The sequence below is a fragment of the Talpa europaea genome, assembly GCF_964194135.1.
Source record: "Talpa europaea genome assembly, chromosome: 7".
Classification (NCBI taxonomy): Eukaryota; Metazoa; Chordata; class Mammalia; order Eulipotyphla; family Talpidae; genus Talpa; species Talpa europaea.
This window is the reverse complement of record NC_140074.1, coordinates 100,649,584-100,657,382: the sequence shown is the minus strand read 5'-3', so window position 1 is coordinate 100,657,382 and position 7,799 is coordinate 100,649,584.

The following is a 7,799-nucleotide window of genomic DNA, read 5'->3' as shown; positions in this document are numbered from 1 at the left end:
ATACAACACTGGGAGCTGGAGGTGAGGATAGACGTGATTAACATAGTCATTAAACCAGCTATAGGAACTGAAAATCCTTAGGCACTAAGGCTGCAAGATACACAGGGACTACATCAAGCAAGCTGTGTTAAAGATACTGGATTTTTCCCTGAGAAGATTGGGAAGCCACTGAGAGTTTTAAGCAAGCAAGTAGCAAATCAGATTTGCATTTAGAAAAGATTGTCTGATTTCATGTGGATACCTTTAGAGAGCCATTTAGGAGCTTATTGCAGTAGTTGACATGAAATATAATAGCAATTATCATAACTTGAGAGTAGAGATGAAAATACATTGGTGAATTTGAGACATTTTTAAATGAATGACTTTAACACTTCTCTGATACAAAAGTCCCTGGAGGCTCTCTGATGGCATTTGGTCTTCAATCTTTGATCTCTTGCAACACAAGAGGCAGACACTTTAACTTATATAGACACATTTTCATGGATGTTCATGGATTTTAGTGAGCGCCAAAAATGTTGCAGAGAAGTAAAGCACCACAATAATTCAAAATAGCTACAGCTACTAATCATACTTTAAAATCTGTTACCTTACTTAGATTGTTCTCCAAGTATAATTCCCCAACCAGTAGAATCAGCATCATCTAGGAACTTCTCAGAAATGCAAATTCTTTGACTCCACTTTAGACTTACTACATCAAAAACTCTGAGGCATGAGTTTAACAAGTCCTGCAGGTAATTCTGAAGCATAGTAAAATTAAAGAACATCTGGATTGTGGCATAAAGGAACCAGGATACAAATCGCATTCATTTCAAAACAGTTAAGAGTCATTCCCCCTTCTCTTTTCCTGTTGCAGTAATAACTTTGAATATATTCTAAGTTGTATTTTTTAAGCTAATCATTTGTAAAATCTGGCAATTACTTGACACACCTTACAACAAAAGACAGCATAGCAGTGAGTGGAGGTGCTATGTTTAATCTTTCATTCTTTGAACACTCACTTACTTGGAGTCTAATTTGTGTCAAGCCCTGTGCCAGATTCCAGGAATGTGTCTGTGAAGACACAGAAATTTCTTGCTAACGGGAAGTTCTAATTTGGGGAGTAAGATAAAATAACAGGAACTGAATCTGAAACCTGAAGGATGAGAAGGAGCCAGTTAAAAGATATCTGAGAGTTGGGGCCTCCCTTGTGGCACAGGGGTTAAGTCTCAGCACTATGAAGCTACCGGTAGCACGAGTTCGATCCTTGACCAGGGCACAGCAGACCTCTCCCGTGTCCCTCGCTGCTCCCCTCAGCAGTGTATTTCAGTCAATCCGCCTGTTCTGCTCCCCACTCTGTCTCTGGTGAATCCTCTCCCCCTCGCCAACCTCCCACACCTCTGACCTGCACTGCAGCTCTTGTATGCATAAATAAATATATCTTTTTTTAAAAAAGAGATTTGGGAGCAGAGAATTCCAGAGAAAGAGGGACAAATATAATGTGCGAAGATCTTACTACCCAAACTAACTTGTGTTTCTGGAAAAGAAAAAATGCCAATGTGGTTAGAACATAGTGACACAGCTGGCCAAGATTGAACCCGCGCTGCAGAGGCTGCAGACAGCTTCACAGTGCGGCGCTCAACCACCTGCGCCACCAGGGAGTCCCAATCCTGTCTCCTTTTAACCAAAAAGAAAAAAGAAAAAAAGAAAGGTCAACAAATTCCCTTTACTGTTTAAGGTTTTACTGTTTAAGTTTGCATAGTGTTTTCTCTTGGGTGTAGTTGTAAACGCCAAGACAGCACTTTAACAAGCATTGTCTCAACAACAATGCTTCAGGGTGTCACCAGGCAAGGAAGGGATCCTGGAGGTCCTTCAGGTCTGATTTCACCTCCAATAAGCAGATGGTAAAGCGGAGGGAGGGGGGGTAGGGTGGGTGGTGAGCCAGCTATGTCCACTGCTCCCCCTGCTGGGAACCAGAGGAATGGACCAAGGTAGCCCTTGAGGCCCTCTGGTCAAGACTGAAAAGAGGACTCCACAGATAAACCAGTGAGGGTGGACATGGAGTCAGCATTTTTTGATAAGCAAAAGAGCAAGGAAAGAGAACTCCAGGGAGCTCTCTCTGGGTGACTTGTCAGGGTGTGGGATCTATATAGGTTTTAGGGCTGGGGCTTGAGAATAAAGGAATTAAAATTTATTGGCCAAGAAAGCAAGAAAAAGCGGACTTGGCCAAAGTCCACTTATTGTTGCTAATTGTGGTCATCCATCATCTGCAACTTGGTGGTTGTGCAGGAATTGTGAACATCTCATGGGGGTTGTGAGCCTGGTCATACCTGTAGCTCCAGTTTGAACTGGTCTTGTCTCTGGGTCTGCAACTACCTTCTGGTTCAGGGTCTGTAACTCCTTTCTTTTATAACAGCCAGGTGACTCAATAAGCTGTAAAGAGATAGCTCAGGAATGGACAGGCTGGAGGGAAATGAAAACAAACAGAAAACTTAGTAAGATTTGTTTAACCCTTTGTTTAAAACCAAGTTAGCCCATGGGAACAGCAAAATTCTGTCTCTGTCCCTCTGTCCCTGTCCCAGGACCTCTTCCTATCTCAAAAATCAATTTCACTGTAGGAGTCATGGATTAATCACAAATACAGCATTTCTTTTCCTTACACTCCCACTCCATTTGAAATTAAATGACTATGTCACTTCAGAGTTCCCTGATGGTTCTTGGTGGGGTATATTACAACAATCATAAGAACCACCAGGCCTATCCATCCACAACTAGGCACCAGTTGTGGCGCTTGCCACAGTGGAAAGCACACAGGTAAGTGCCCCAGATATTTCTAAAGATAGCATCATTGTTGATATAGGCTAAGACCTGCCTGAAGCAGCTGAATTATATGGTAGTTCTTTTACTTTTGTCTTTTCACCTTGACATATTTAGCAATTCATATGGTTAACCCTTGAACAACACTGATTGGAACTGCTGGGCCCATCTGGATGTGAATTTTCCTATCAACAGACAACACAAACACAGTATTGATACAATTCAGCACAGCAAATATATTTTCTCTTATGATTTTTTATTACTTTTTTGATTCTTTATGATTTTCTCTAGTTTACTTTATTGTAAGAATACAATATACCAAACATATAACATACCAAATATGTGTTGATCAATTTTGTGTTAATCAGCAGGGCTTCTGGTCAACAGCAAGTGATTAGTAGCTACATTTTGAGAGGAATTAAACATTATAAATGGATTTTCAACTACTTAGGGAGTTTGCTTCCTTAATGCCCCCTGTTGTTTAAGGGTTTACAGTATATGTTTTAAAAATCTTGATCATCTTTTAATTTTTCCTACTACCCTCACTTATGTCCCCTCGTCCCTTTCCTTTCCCCCTCCCTCTTAACCTCAGAGCAGTCAGGATGTATATTAGCATCCATTAAGTTTTTAAAAGTGTTTTATATTATTCAGCTGTCTGCTATATAAATGTCTAGTATTTGTTGTTATCATTCTTATTTTGCTACATATTATTCTCTCAAACTCTCCATTTTGTTGAAAATGACAGCATTTCATCCTTTCTTAGGGCTACATAGCACTTCATGGTATGGCTATATCACATCTTCTTGATCCAACTGTCCGTCAGAGGACATTTAGACTGCTTTTCTGTCCCAGCTATTGTAAATCAGGCTGCTTTGAACATTGTGGAACACATGGGCTTTTGTGTGATGGTTTCATACACCTTGGATAAATGTCCATGGGTGGGATTGCTAGGTCATATGGTATTTCTATTTTACTTTTTAAAAATAAATTAAGGTTGCTTTCCATACATAGTGTATACTCCAGCTTACATTCCCACCACTAGTGTAATAGGGTTCCTTTTTCTTTACATTCTCTCCAAAGTTTGTCGTTGGAGGTCTTTTTTTTTTTTTTTGCAGAGACTTTTCTTTTTTTTTTTCTTATAGAGGCATGTTTTTATTTATTTATTATATTTGTTTGTTTGTTTTGTTTATACATGCACTGGGTACAGTCAGAAGCGCGGGAGGGTGAGAGAATTCACCAGAGCCAGAGTGGGGAGCAGAGCAGGCAGAGGGACTGAAGTACACTGCTGAGGGGAGCAGCGGGTGGCAGGAGAGGTCTGCGCACCATGTGGGATCCTCCTCTGGTGGCCGGGGAGCAGCCGGGGATCGAACCGGCGCCGCAGAGGCCGCAGGCAGCTTCGCAACCCAGCGCTCAACCGCTGCGCCACCGGGGAGGCCCTGTTGGAGGTCTTTTTAACGTGACCATTCTCACAGGCATGAAAATGGTATTTCATCGTAGTTTTAACCTGCATCTCTTTTTTAAAGATTTTTTTTTTTTATGCATACAAGAACTGGAATGTAGGTCAGAGGTGTGGGAGGGTGAGAGAGGATTCAGCAGAGACAGAGTGGGAAGCAGAACAGGCAGATCTACTAAAATACACTGCTAAGGGGAGCAGCAGGCAAGACAGGAGAGGTCTCCTGTGCTATGTGGGTTAGCTCTCTGGCCAGGGATGGAACTCATGCTGCAGTGGCTGGTGATAGCTTGATAGTGATAGCGCTGAGACTTTAACCCCTGCACCACCAAGGAGGCCCTTAACCTGCATCTCTCTTATTGGAAGGGATGGTGAACATTTTTTCATATGTCTTTTAGTCTTCTGGATATCCTCTTTGGTGAATTGTCTGTTCAAATCTGCTGCCCATTTATTAAGTGTAATGTTTATTTTTTTAATTGTCAATTGCATTAGTTTTAAAATTATATTTTGGATATTAATCCCTTACCAGTTATACATCATATAAATATTTTCTCCCACTTAATAAGGTATCTTTTTAATTGTCTTATGTTTTTTGTTCATAGTGTAGAAACTTTTTAACTTGAGGTTATCCCAGTTGTTTATTTTTGTTTTTAGTTCCATTACCATAGGAGATGAATCACCAAAAATATCTTTATCATGGTAGTTCTATTTTTAATTATTTGAGTCACTGCCTTACCATTTTATACTGGAGCTGTACCACTTACATTCCCACCAGCATTGCACAAGGGTTTTGATTTCTTCATGTCCTCACTAATATGTTATCTTCTGGTTTTTGTTTTTGTAATAACGGCCATCCTAAAGGGATGTAGATAATGAGTTTATTTTTCTGCAGGTTTTCAAAATTTTCTCTTTATCACTGCTGTGGGAAGTTTGATTATGATATGTCTTGGTTGTTTTAAGTGCTTGGACTCCAATATCCACAAGACAAAGGCAATAATAGAGTTTTTAAAAAAGATTTTATTTATTTATTCATACAAGAGCTGGGTGCAGGTCAGAGGTATGGGGGGTGAAAGAGTACTCACCAGAGACAGAGTAGGAGCAGAACAGGATGATCTACTGTAATATACCGCTGAGGAGTGCAGCAGGCAAGACAGGAACGGTCTGCTGCATCATGTGGGTAGCTCCCTGGCTGGGGATCAAACTCATGCTGTAGTGGCTGGCGAGAGCTTCATAATTCTGAGACTTAACTCCTTGTACCACCAGGGAGGTGGTACATAGTCAGGAAATAGAAAAATATTTGAAGAAATAATGTCCGAAACCCTATGTTTAATGAAAACTATAAACTCACAGATTCAAAAAGCTAAACAAATATCAAATCCAAGGAAGATGAAGAAAACTATTATACCAAGACAGTCTTGAGACTGGAAAGTATTAAGGATATCATATATGCCAAGAAAATGATCCCATAAAGTGGTATATGAATTCTTCTTTTAAAAGATTTATTTATTTATGCATTCAAGAGCTGGAGTGTAGGCCAGAGTTGGGGGGTGGGGTGAGCGTTTTCACCAGAGACAGAGCAGGGAGCAGAACAGGTTGATTGACTGAAATACACTGCGGAGGGGAGCAGTGGGGGAGGCAGGAGAGGTCTGCTGTGCCATGTGGGTAGCTCCCTGGCAGGGGATCGAACTCGAGCTGCAGTGGCTGTGGATAACTTCATTTTGCTGAGACTTAACCCTCTGAGCCACTAGGGAGGCCCTGTGTATAATTTTTTTTTTTATCTCACCTCTAAGCAATGCAGGTGTGAATTGGACTCTAAGCTGTACACCAAAGGCTATGAGAACTGAGGGTACAGTAAACCAACTCCCCAACCCTAAGCTTGACCACTGAGTGATGAACATGCAGATCAGATGTGAATAGCACCGCAGTTCAGTTTTGAAAATTGAACTAATGAAGCCACAATTCACAGAAGGTTGGTAGGCAGTGGTGAGTTACAGCTAACTGGATTATGGCTGCATGCAAAAGAATGAAACTTGACCACACACAAAAAAAAGTTCAAAGCTGATCAAAGACTTGAATAGAAGGCTTGAAGTCAAAAAAATTCATAGATGAAAACATAGAAAGTAAAGTCTATGACATCAGCCTTCGAGCTGTCATAGTGTATTCAACAAAAACAAAAATAAACAAATAGGACTACATCAAATTAAAAAGCTTCTGCCTAGTGAAACTATTGTCAAAACAAAAAGGCAACCTACTAAACAGGAGAAGCTATTTACAAATCACATAGCTGAGAGGGGATTAATATCCAAAATATATAAACAACCCATGCAACTCAACAACAACCACCAAACAACCCAATTAAAAAAAAAAAGGGCAGAGGATCTAAATAGACAGTTCACCAAAGAGGACACATAGATGGCCAACAGACACATAAAAAGATGTTTATTATCACTCACCCTCTGGGAATACAAATCAAAACAATGAGGTATCACCTCACACCAACTGCAATGGCTGTTATTAAAAAGACAAGAAAGGGCCTCCCTGGTGGCGCAAGGGGTTAAGACGCAACCTATGGAAGCTGTCCGTGGCCTCTGCAGCACGAGTTCGATCCCTGGCCAGCCTGGGAGCAACCCACATGGTGCAGCAGACCTCTCCTGACTCGCCTGCTGCTCCCCTCAACAGTGTACTTCGGGGTCAATCTGCCTGCTCTGTTGCCCACTCTGTCTCTGGTGAATCCTCTCACCCTCCGCACCTCTGGTCTGTACCCCAGTTCTTGTATGCATAAATAAATAAACATTAAAAAAAAAAGACAAGAAGTATGTGTTGATGAGGTTCTGGAGTGAGAAAAGGGAATCCCTCTACACTGTAGTAGAATGTAAACTGGTGTAGTCAATGTGGAAAACAGGATGGAAATATCTCAAGCAATTAAGAGTAGAAACACCAGGGCCTCCCTGGTGGCGCAAAGGCTTGAGATGCAGCACTATGAAGCTATCTGCAGCCACTGCAGCAGGAGTTTGATCCCTGCCAGGGAGCTACCCACATGGCACAGCAGACCTCTCCTGTCTCGCCCACTGCTCCCCTCAGCAGTGTATTTCAGTCAGTCTACCTGTTCTGCTCCCCGCTCTGTCACTGGTGAGTCCTCTCACCCTCCCGCACATCTGGCCTGTACCCCAGATCTTGTATAAATAAATAAAAATCTTTTTTAAAAATTAAAAAAATAAAATAAAATCAGATTGCTGAGAGCCCACTGGCTTCTGCTATAGGTTTTTATTTTTTTTTAATTATTTATTTATTTATTTATACAAGCACTGGGTACAGTCAGAAGCATGGGAGGGTGAGAGAAAATCAGATTGCTGAGAGCCCACTGGCTTCTGCTATAGGTTTTTATTTTTTTTAATTAATTATTTATTTATTTATACAAGCACTGGGTACAGTCAGAAGCATGGGAGGGTGAGAGAATTCACCAGAGCCAGAGCGGGGAGCAGAGCAGGCAGAAGGACCGAAGTACACTGCTGAGGGGAGCAGCGGGCGGCAGGAGAGGTCTGCGCGCCATGTGGGA